The sequence below is a fragment of the Chrysemys picta genome, chromosome 10 (assembly GCF_011386835.1).
Source record: "Chrysemys picta bellii isolate R12L10 chromosome 10, ASM1138683v2, whole genome shotgun sequence".
Taxonomy (NCBI): domain Eukaryota; kingdom Metazoa; phylum Chordata; order Testudines; family Emydidae; genus Chrysemys; species Chrysemys picta.
In genome coordinates, this window is record NC_088800.1 from 35,562,291 (window position 1) to 35,574,313 (window position 12,023).

Sequence of the window (12,023 nt, forward strand, 5' to 3'; positions counted from 1 at the left end):
ACAAAATAAATTGTAGACAAAATAGATGTAGTTACTGGAGGCAAGAAGTAATCATCGATTCATTGGGCAACAAGGGTAGGCAAGAGGCCATTAGTGGATGCATAAATGAGCCCAGTACTTGGATAATGCTAAGAGTTTTTCCAATCAGCTCCTATATAGGAGATTAATCTTTATAGGAACTTTGTGCCAAGCTATTAGAACAGATTTAATTAATAAAAATCTTATAACTGAACTGTGCTGAAATAGATATTGACATTAGAGACACTCAAATTAGCAGTAAACTGAGCCCAAGAGACCAAAACTGCCAAAAGGGGGGTGAGGTAATCTCTTTTATTGAACCAACTTCTGTGGGTGAGAGAGACAAGCTTTCAAGCTTACACAAAACTCTTCTTCAGGTTGACACTGGTAAAAATTTGTACCCATTTGAGGCTTTGTAGTGAGGAGAGCCCCAATCCTGCAGGCATGTGTGAAAGTATTTACTTCTTCATCTTAATTTTGCATTTCATCTACTTTAGCTTCACTTTCAGCTTACTGAGGGGGGTGCTCTGTGAAGGCAGTAGTAGACTTGCTCCCCTACTTTGAAATCAATGGGACTACTCACAGTAGGAAAATTAAGCAAATGCATGTGTTTGCAAGATTGGGGCCCAGAGATTGACATAAGGTACAGTGACCACAGTTAGGTCAAGAGCTCAAGTTTGAGGTTAAACTAGTTTGGGTTTAATAGCACTGAAATCTCCTGAGAACAGCTGTGCTTGCAAGAATCCTGCCATCTTGGGTCAGGAAAATCAAACGTTGGTACCAAATTCAAAGGGGAAGGGAAGGATGCAGCGATTCCAGACTGATTCCTCTGAAACCTGACATTGAGGGAGGGGGGTTGGGTTTGAGGTTCTGTCTGAGGCCCATCTCTAGCAATGATAGTGGCTTGAAAGCTCACTGGCACCTCTCCTTGGAATTTAAAAGGAGACTGTTGCAAATTCCTATGGGGCATCAAATGTTCTGATTTATTGTTTTTTAAATTGCCAGGGTTTTTCTTTTATGCAGTGTTGTAACAACTGTGTTGGTCCCAGGATATTAGAGAGACAAGGTGGGTGAGGTAATATCTTTTATTGGATCAACTTCTCTTCATGAGAGAGACAAGCTTTCAAGCTTATACCAAGCTTTTCTTCAGGTCTGGGAAACTAACTCAGAATGTGACAGCTAAATACAAGTTGGAACAGATTGTTTGGTGTAAGTAGTTACCACATATTTCAAGGGATGATTCAAGGTGAAGTGGTCCATTAACACCCCTCCACTCATAGGGAAGAAATGAAGGGAGGTGGAAAGCAGCTGGGGGCAGATGAAGTTTAAGGGCTTGTTTGTTGAGAGCTTTTCTTTTTAATTTCAGGAATAATTCTCAGGCCTAGGATCTTGCTCCAGCAAAGGACTCTCTCTCCAGACAGAGAGGGGAGCACACCAATGGAGTGCCTTCCTCGTGACTGTCAGCTCTCCTCAGTGCAGGGTGGGGATGAGGGTGGGGGCTCTTACCAAAGCTTTTTCCTCTACATGACTTTCTCAGGCTGGTTCTTTAAATTTGGCTGAGCCAAGCAGCTGCCACTCTAATATCAGTAGTTAGTAGTTGGCTGTATCCCCCTCTCTTCCAACAGGTAAATACCTGTTCTGTTTCTTCTTTTCTGACATCCCTAATTTCTGTGGACATCAATGCTTTTTTCTTTAATCATAGGACAGGGATGCTCAAAGAAGCTAATCTATAGGGGCCAAAGCAATTTTTCAATGCAGATTTTGCTTTGCAAAGGTAAAAGTAATGCTGAGTGATACTGAGAAGAATTTATGGAGTAACTGTGTGCTGGACACATAAGAGAGGGCAGCAGGGACAGAGGGAGGGTAAGGAAGAGGCAAAATTCTGCCTGCTAGGCAATGGTGGGAGGGCAGTCCAAAGGGAAGTAAGTGAGGCCCAGTCCAGCTGGTGTTAATCTCCTTCCTATTTAGGGAACCACCAACCCATATTAACAGTGAGCATCTGGAGAATGGTAGGGAAGGGCAGGATGGTCTTGTGTCGCAGTCCAGTGGAATGACACAAGAGACCTGGGTCAATTCCCAGCTCTGTCACAGACTCCCTGTGTGACTTGGGAAAAGCGCCTCTGTCAGGGTTCCCTCCCCACTCTGAACTCTGGGGTACTGATGTGGGGACCAGAGCAGAGTCAGAGGGGAATCCTCTGTGGTTTAAATCTTTTTATTCACCCTGTAAAGTTACCTTCTATCCTAACTTTGCAGGTGTGATTCTTTTATTTATTTATTTTAATAAAATTCTTCTTTTAAGAACCTGATTGATTTTCAGTGTCCTATAAAAACAGGGGTTTGGTCTGTGCTCACATTGTAACCGATTGGTTAGTATTCTCAAGCCTTCCCAGGAAAGGAAGGGACTTGGGGAAATATTTTGGGGAAACAGGGACTCCAAGTGATCCTTCTTCCTGAATTTTTGGCTAAATCACTTGGTGGTGGCAGCAATACCGTCCAAGGACAAGGAAAGGATTTGTGCCTTGGGGAAGTTTTTAACCTAAGCTGGTAGAAATAAGCTTAGGGGGTCTTTCATGCAGGTCCCCACATCTGTACTGCAAAGTTCAGAGTGGGGAGGGAACTCTGACAGCCTCAATTTCCCATCTGTAACTGGGACAAACAATGCTTCCCTCACAAGGGTGGTGGGGAGACCTTCTTTGTGTTTGAAGTGCTTGGATGCAGGGGTGGCGGCCATGTTAGTACCTAGACAGACAAGATTGTATTGAATCACAGAGTTTAACCACAAATGGAACAGGAAATGAGATGGCAATGCCATCATTTCCTGCTGAGATGGCATTAATAGTGACAGATGTTCACCAGTGGGACCCATAGACAGTAGACTGTTGCCAACTCTCATGATCTTGATGTGACAGTTTGCCTGGCGCTGAAGCCAGTTGGGCCATAAAGGGAGAAGTTCCAGCTGTCTACCAAATTTGAGCCTTGCCTGAGGAAAAACTCCCTCTGATTGGCTAGTTGTCCCATTTGCCTGTGTCACAGGGATGAGTAACCAATCAGAGCTGCTTCAGGCATAGCTCCCTACCCTTAGCAACTGAAAGTCATTCACATAGGAGGGGAGGAGGGCAAAGGAGTCCAACAGCTCAGGGTGGCTCTGTTCCATCATCCCTCTTCCCCTCCTGTGAGCAATGGCTCCGTTCGCTCCTTGCTTCCTGCTCTGCTGTCAGGAATGAGTCATTCTGCTCCCTCTCCCCTCCACAATACCTGGCTTGGAAAGACTCAGAAGGGGTAAAAGGGTGGTGGTGGACAGTATTGATTTGGAAGTTTGGGGCAGCATTAATTGCTGGGCAGGGGACGGGAGATGTGGCAGTGAAAGCTCCTGTAGCAGGGGCCAAAATCCTCTTACTCAATACATATGGTAGAGTAGGGGGCATGAACTGTCACTCAGAGATGCAGGGGATGGGAAGGGAGAGTTCAGAAATCAAGACTGACCAAAAAACACAATATAATCCTTTTTAAAAAAATACATGGTTTTGGGGGGCCAATCTCATGAATTTTTTTGGGTGGTGGGCTACTCAGGATTTTTTATCTCTTGAGCTTGGCAATTTTGAGTAGTCCAGATTCTGATCTCAGTTACATTGAAGTCAGTGTCTTTATTCCATATTTACACACATATCTGAGAACAGAATTTGGCCCAGTAGAATTATACCAGGCATGTATTTGACCCAATGAGCCTGTGTTAGATCATATTTCCAGGATAAATTGAAAAATTGATTGGCGATAAAGCTGTGTAGAAGGAATTCTTAAAATAACCCAGAAAAATAAGGTCAGTGTCTGAGGTGCCTTATGCACCTAAAGAAAAGCCTAAAACATATTAGGGACTGTAGACTTGTGGTGCAGAGGAGACTCTTCTCAAAGAAATGCCACACCTCCCTGGAGCACTGTGACTTTCTTTGTGGTGGGTTGTGACAATTCACCCTGGAATGAATCTCAATTCCTACCAATGAAGTTTACGAATAAACATCTCTGAGACCTCCCAAAGGTTCTCCAGCAAAGACAGGGAAGGTCTCTTTATATGCCTGATATATCCCTAAAGTAAAAGCCAAGCGGAGAAAAAAAAATCCTTCTAAGCCATCATCTTACATACATTATAATGAAACAAAAAAAGGGTACATGGCCAATTTAAGAACTCTCTTTCCAGGTCACTTTTAAGGTATTGAGAATCCTAACTGCCCTACAAAGTACCATACTGATTTGCAGCCGAGTAAATTGGAATAGAAATCCTCATAAATATCTGAGTTACGTGTTTTGAGGGATTCTTGAAACTGGCTTTTCAGTCTATGTGGATTTTAGAAAAGGCTATTTGTAGAGGCAAGATGGATCAGTGGGTAGGGCCTAGCCTGAGACTCAGGAGACTGTGATTCAATTCCCTGCTGTACCAGTGACTTCCTGTATGACTCTGGCCAAGTCACCCTACATAGTAAGACAATTAGGCTGCTTAAAGAAGTGGGGACTGAAAAAACTGCAATGGTGATGTATGCTGATGAAAGCCACCAAGATTTTATTTGAGGGTGTGTGTCTATATTGCAATAAAAAACCCACAGCACCATGTCTCAGAGCCCAGGTCAGATGACAACCTTAAGTTGTGGGGCTAAAATAGCAGTGCAGATGCTTGGGCCCGGGCTCTGAGATCCTCCCCCCCTCACAGGGTTCTGGAGTCCAGCCAAAGCCCAAACGTTTACACTGCCATTTTTAGTCCTGCAGCCCAAGCCTTGTGAGCTCGAATCAGCTCACCAGGCCAGCCTCAGCTGTGCTGCGGGTCTTTTATTACAGTGTAGATATACACCCAAGTTGCTATCTTGCTGGTTTGCTGCCAAATGTCAAGGAATCCCTTTTCTATGCTCTCAGCATGGAGTTTATTTACTCTGCTTATCTGTCTCAAAGCATCATTCAATCCATCCCAGACACACACTCTTCTGATAATTTGTATAATTCTATTAGGCTGGAGGAAATGGGCTGTATGTCCCTTTGATTTTTCAGTAGAATCTCAGCCTTTTTAGTCCTGCAGCGTAACTCTTTGTGGATGTGTTCGTTTCTCAGCCTTTCTAGGATTTTCTGACGAGGCTTTTCTCCCCACCCTCCTTCCTCTTCATTTTCATTAATGAGCAGCTTTTGCACTACGAACAAATAAATTATAGCAGCTAGACATGAGCTAAAGCTTCAAAGCTCAGATCTGGATCCAGATTCCCCCAAAGCTCAAGGGGTGTTTGTCTAATAGTAACTATAAACCATTCTAAACTTCAGATGTTTTGCCTTAATTTGGCTTGTTGTTGCAAATTCTCAGTGCTATTTGTATTCCAAGGCAAGATCTTCTTTCTGATCCACTTGCTGGTGCTCATGATGAAATCAGCTGGATCAGTGATAAGGTTATTTTCATGGCAACAGATGGTGATGTGATATAAACATGTGATTATGACAACTGAAGGACTATGTAGAAGAAGGTTTTGTGCAGACAGGGGAAAAGCTCATCCAACCATGAATATCTGCAGTAACACAGAAGCTGCAGTTATACAGAACTGCACAGCATTTGCTCTTCATAACAAAGTGTTTTATAAAAATGCTTCTCGAAATCAAGCGCTATCCAGCTCAGATTATGAGGCAGGGGAAAAGGGATTCTTCTGCCCCACACCATGATATTGGTGCTACTCAGGGGTGAAAGTAACTTAAAGGACTTACTGGTACACCGGAGTCCTGAGCAGGGGCATGGCCTCAATTGGAAGAGGTGTGGCCTTTCAATATTTAAAGGCCCTGGGGCTCCGGCTGTGGCTGGGAGCCCCAGGGCCTTTAAATAACCCCGGAGCTACCAGCTGCAAAGGTGGCTGGGAGCCCTGGGGCTCAGGGGTGAATTAAAGGGCCTAGGGCTCCGGCCGCTGCGGAGCTCCAGGCCTTTTAAATCACTGCGGGAGCCCTGCTGCTGCTACCCCAGAGCGGCAGGGCTCCGGCAGTGATTTAAAGGGCCCGAGGCTCCCCGCTGCAGCTGGAGCCCTGGGCCCTTTTAATCACCGCCGGGGAAGCCGGTCCAGTCCGGCATGGCGTGCTAGCTCTTGCCGGTACACCATACCAGACCGTACCGGCTTACTTTCACCTCTGGTGCTACCCCTGCAACAAGCCAACATTCAGCTGTTGTCCACTGCTCTTGCTCATCTTGCTTGTTTGCCTTTTGCTACCACAGTCCCAAACAAATTGATCAGGAGCTGTGTCGTGTGTGCAGCACCTCATAAAAATGTTACATGTGATTTCCTAATAGGGGGCCTTGGACCAGTCCTGGTCAATCCGGGCTGAAGTAGCTCTGAAAAGAAAAGGGAACAGTCTCCTGGGGAGGGACTTGCCCCACTAGGATGGGAGCAAGGACTGTTTGAAAATTTTCTATTGAAACTGTTTTTTGACAGAATTTTTGAGTAAACAAATTTTTGTGAGAGGTGTCTGCTTTCCATGTAAAATTTCTGTATTTCGTTGAAAAAACACCCCCCAGAAAAACCAAGTCCAATCCATAGAGAAGAATGGGAGCATGAGGCACTGCAGTGCCAGTTTAAATCAGATTATTTCAATTGTCTGTGGAAATATTTTGATTTTTGATGAAAAGTCAACATTTTCCATTAAAAATTAAAATTAAAATTTTTATTGACACTTTCCATGGGGGAGCAGAGGAGGCAATATTTTCTGACCAGCTCTAATGGGAATAGCTAGTAGCATTGCCTAACATTCTTTTATAACATCCTGCTTAAAACTTTGCCAGACTTTAACTGTTTGGGCTGAAATTTTCTGTGCTAGGTCTTATCACAAGCTGAATTACTTTTGAAGTTTCAGCAAAAATGGGTCAGCCATTTCTGAGAATAAGATTAGGGGAAAGTACATTGTTTTGTCCATGACAAAAAATTCTTACAGCTGTTAAATTGCGAATCTCTAGTGCCTTCATTTTTTGGAGCAGGGAAGTCATCTGGTGCCAGAGATATACTTTGTACCATCCCTGTGAAAATCCACCAAAAGCTGGCCAAATTATAAACGTCTGTGAAATTGCGATTTGCACATGCTCAGTAGTGACTGTTAGTTTGGCTTTTAAGTTTGCTGAAGATTTTATCTGCCCGGAGCATGCTCCAGCTCAGGCCTTAGGGGGACTGAGCAGGCCTTTCCCTGCAACTTTTAGCTGGGGGTGAGGGCTATGGTGGTACCTAGGGTTACCATACGTCCGGATTTCCCCGGACATGTCCGGCTTTTTGGTCCCCAAATCCCCGTCCGGGGGGAATTGCCAAAAAGCCAGACATGTCCGGGGAAATAGGGAGGCTAGGATCTCCGAATCTGTGTGTGTTGGTCGCCCGCTGTGACATCATCTCGGTGCGACACTCGCTCCTGCCCAGGGCATGCTGGGGGCTGTAGTCCGGCCGGGCCTCACGCTCCAGGGAGAGCCGGGAGAGGGGAGCGGCCGAGAACTACAACTCCCAGCGGCTCCTGCGACGCGACCAACCTGCCCCGTGAGGCAGCAAGCCGTCGGAGGAGGGGGGGCGCGAGCCCCTGTCCTTTGGGTCGGGGGTGTCTCTGGGCACCGCTTGGCAGCCATCGCAGGGCTGGGGGGCGCCCTCCGGGGGTTGTGGACGCCAGCGCGTTGCGGGGAGCCGGCACTGTCCGGATTTGGATCCCCCTGGGGCTGGAGCTGCGCCCCCGGCCCCGGGCACCAGTCACGTAGGGTTACCGATACGTCCGTTTTTTCCGCAATCAAACCCCCGTCCGGGGGGAATTGCCAAAAAGCCGAACATGTCCGGGAAAAATACCGGACGGGCACTTCCTCTCCCTCTGCTCTGCTCCTCCCCTGACTCAGACTTCGGCTCTGTTTAAGAGCCAAGCGCCCGAGCCAGCGCTACTGGCTTCGGGCAGCACCCGTGTCTCCGGACCCCGAGCCGCAGGCCGGGCACTTCCCTTCCCGGGCTCCAGCTGCTCTGCTCCGGCGGCGCAGGGTCTGGAGGCAAGGGGGCTGCCCGAAGCCGGTAGCGCTGGCTCGGGCAGCTTGGCTCTTAAACAGAGCCAAAGAGTCAGGGGAGGAGCAGAGCAGCTGGAGCCCAGGAGGGAAAGTGCCCGGCCGGGGACGCAGGGTCCGGAGGCAAGGGGGCTGCCCGAAGCCCGTAGCGCTGGCTCGGGCAGCTTGGCTCTTAAACAGAGACAAAGAGTCAGGGGAGGAGCAGAGCAGCTGGAGCCCAGGAGGGAAAGTGCCCGGCCGGGGACGCAGGGTCCGGAGGCATAGGGGCTGCCCAAAGCCCGAGCGCTACCGGCTTCACGGGTTTGCCGGGCAGCCTCCAGACCCTGCGCCCCCGGCTGGGCTCTTCCCCTCCCGGGCTCCAGCTGTGCTGGGGAAGCGCTGGCCGGGGGCGCAGGGTCTGGCGGCTGCCCGGCAAACCGTGAAGCTGGTAGTGCTTGGGCAGCCTTTTTCGTGTGGCTGGGAGGGAGGAGGGGGAGTTAGGGCGGGGACTTTGGGGGAATGGGCGGAGTAGGGGTGGACTTGGGGCGGGGCCAGGGCCCGTGGAGTGTCCTCTTTTTTTTATTTTTTTAAATATGGTAACCCTAGGAGAAAGGAACCATGGAACAGCAACGTAACGTCACAGTCCCATTCCCCACCTGTCCTGTGGGGTCTTCTGGCCTTTAGAGCTTCTGGTCAGGGCCTCCCCCAGTCTGCAGGGGGCCACCGGGTCTGCTGGCCTCCTCGCAGCCTCTGCTGAGGCTACAGGAGAGAGGCCTCTTCAGTTTGCAGAAAGAAAGAAATCTCTGAGGTGAGCACACAGCAGATGTCTGTTTTCCCAGGGCCAGATGCTGCCACCTTGTCACTGGAAGGGCCCGTGTGACCTCTGACCACAGATGAGGGAGGACGCCCAGCTTGGCTAGACAGATTCCTTCGTGCCATGGCTGGGGACAGAAGCCTGCAGCCAAAGCTCACACTGCAGGAAACAACCCGCAGAGGCCTTTCATCTCCCCAGGGTCAGACGTCACCACTAGGAGAATGTGAGCGCCGGAGCACTGGGGGAGCTGGCCTGAGATGGCATCCCAGGGCATAACCACCTGTGTCAAGTCCATTCTGATTCCACGCTCAGCAAAGATGCAGGGAGCTGTGCGGTCAGGAGAGGCGCTGGTCAGAATTTGCCAGTGGAACCGTTTTTCCATCAGAAATTGCCAGCTTGTCAAAATCCAAACGTTTCGTGGGAACACGTCGATTTGGACAAACCTTCAGACAGAAAGCAGGCAGGTTTAGCACGGAAAGCTGCTTAGCTCCCTGCCAGCTCACCCGCCTGCCCACCTGCTTGACAGGCTGATGGGGGGCCTGGGCTTCCAGGCTGCTGAGAGAAGCCCTGGCTCCCAAGATCCCAGGGTCCCCGAAACCCTCTCCTCGCGGGGGTAATGTTCTGGTTACTGCACAGCTCTAGGAGGAGGGGAGGTATCCGATGCCCCACAAGCCACCAATCCTCCCTGCCAAGGTCCCAGTAACTACGACAGCCTGTGAGAACATCCTAACCTTTAGGGCACTTTCCCTGCCAGGTGAAAGGGTGCGAGCTGGACACCTCCCTGCCACCAGAGTCCAGCACTGCCGAGAAAGCCAAGTGTGGACTAAACTAAGCCCCTGGTTAACCCTTTCCCAGAGGAATCCAGAAGCCACTGATAATTGCAGGCTACATGGTGACCTCTCTCTCAGGTCACTCCCCCATCCTGGAATAGGGGTCGGTGAGTCCTGGACGAACGCCGTTCAGCTGGGAACATGCTCCCCCTTCTCGTGCCGAGGACTGCGTGAGATGGGTGTAGTGGGCACTCCCGATAAAGGGGACAGTGTGACAGCTGCCTTTCAAATAGGCCCCAGGCATGGGGGGGCCACAGCACCCAATTCCTCTGTCCCCCCAACTTTCTTCACTGCTTTAACGTACAATCACAACCTGCTCCGCTGACACCTCTGACTCCTGAAAGTCCTAACGCTCCAGGGGAGCAGGCCATGCCCTGCCCTGCCCTGGCTGCCCTGGGTGTTACCTCGGAGGGAATCGTTCCAGATTCCAATGGGTGGCAGGTCCAGGGAAGAGCCTTATCTGGGGGGAGGCTGTACCAGACCCGCCCGACCCAGGCAGGCTCCCAGGTACTCTCTGACCGGGGCTGATAAGGCTCCTTAGCAGTTTCTTTCCAAACAAATTCCAGTTCAAGACACCTCAGAGCTCCACAGCAGGGCAACATCCCCAGAGCGCAGCAGGGCGGGGGTTACGGGGAGCAGTCGGTAGCAGCCCCTCGTACGGCAGGAGCGAGAAGCGCCAGCCTCTCTGCACAGAGCAGCAGCGTTCAGCCTGGGCCAGACGTGCTGGGGTGATGGGTAAGAGCGGGCTCGGAGAGCCAGAGGGTCTGTGGGGCAGCGCTGGGCCCTTCTGCTCCGCACTAGGGCCGGGTGGGCGTGTTCAGCTGGGATTGGAACCCACCAGCACTTGTGGGTGCGAATGTGGGGCTGGAACGCAACGTGGGGCACTCCCACCTCGCCCGGGGGCGACTAGGGGGAAGGGCAGAGAGACACCTGGGCTGAGACCCCAGCTCCAGGGAGACAGTCACTCCTGCCCAGCTGGGTTAAATTGCCCAGCTGTGTGACAGCCCCCCCATCCCCGAGGGGTTCCCCCCCCAACCCGGGTATGTCACAGCAGGGTAATGTGCGTATTGAACGGCAGGGGTTGCCAGAGACTGGCTGGGAGAGGCCTTTGGGGATGGAGGAAGCAGCACTAAGGTACATGCCAACCTCCCTACAGAGGAGGGGCCGTGCCCCGCAGGTGTGGGGCAAGGAACTGGGACACTGCGCGGTGGGTCATTGTCTGGCCCAGGCCCTTCCTAGCCGGAGGCCGAGGCCGAGGCATTTCCTTCAGGTCACCTTCCGCTGCAGCTTGGCCACGGGCCCCCATAGCCACTAGCCCAGCCAGGGATCCCAAGTGGGGATTGTCACGGCTGGCTCCTCCCTGCCGCCAGCAGCTCTTCACTGCCAGGGAATTCCTGAAATCCTGTGTGCCCTCCCCCACCCACCTCCTGGGGCTGTGAGTGCCCCCCCGGACAGCCCCCCCCCCCCCGAGCTCTGAGTGCCCCTGGCCAGTCCCTCCCCTCAGCCCCCCCCCCCCCACTTCATGGGGCTCTGAGTGCCCTCAGCCTGTCCCCCTCCCAGACCCCGGGGCTGAGTGACCTTGGCCAACCCCCGTCCCTTCAGGAGGAACTCCCAGTACCCACCCAGCCGCCACACCTCAGGGTTCCCCTCCCTGCGGCTCTGTGGCCATACCCCCACCAGGGCCGGCTTTAGGCCAATTCAACCAATTCCCCTGAATCGGGCCCCGGGCCCAAGCCCCAGTACGGTGTACCGGCAAGAGCCGGTGCGCTGTACCAGGGTGGCCCGGCTTCCCCAGGGGGCAATTTAAAGGACCTAGGGCTCCCAGCAGGGGCCGGAGCCCCAGACTCTTTAAATTGCTACCAGACCCCCACTGCTGGAGCCCTGGGGTAGGGCTGCGGGGCTCTGGGGGCTATTTAAAAAGTCCGGGGCTCCCGCTGCCTCTACCGCCCTGGCCCTTTAAATAGCCACTGGAGCCCCGCTGCTTCCCCAGGGCTCCCGCGGCTATTTAAAGGGCCGGGTCGGTAGAAGCAGGGGAGCCCTGGGCCCTTTAAATAGCCCCCAGAGCCCTGGGATAGCGGGGGACTCAGGGGCTATTTAAAGCTGCCTCTGCTGCACCCCGTCCCCGCACCAGCCCTGCACCCCCTGCCCTGCCCACAGCCAGCCCCGTCTCCAGCCAGCCCTGCACCCCCTGCCCACAGCCAGCCTCTGCCGCACCCCCTGCCCTGTCTCCAGGCAACCCCTGCCGCAACCCCCCTGCGGCCCTGCCCAAAGCCAGCCAGCCCCACACACCCCTGTTTCCAGCCAGCCCCGCACCCCTTGCCCTGCCTGCAGCCAGACCCTACCTCCAGTGAGCCCCTGCCCT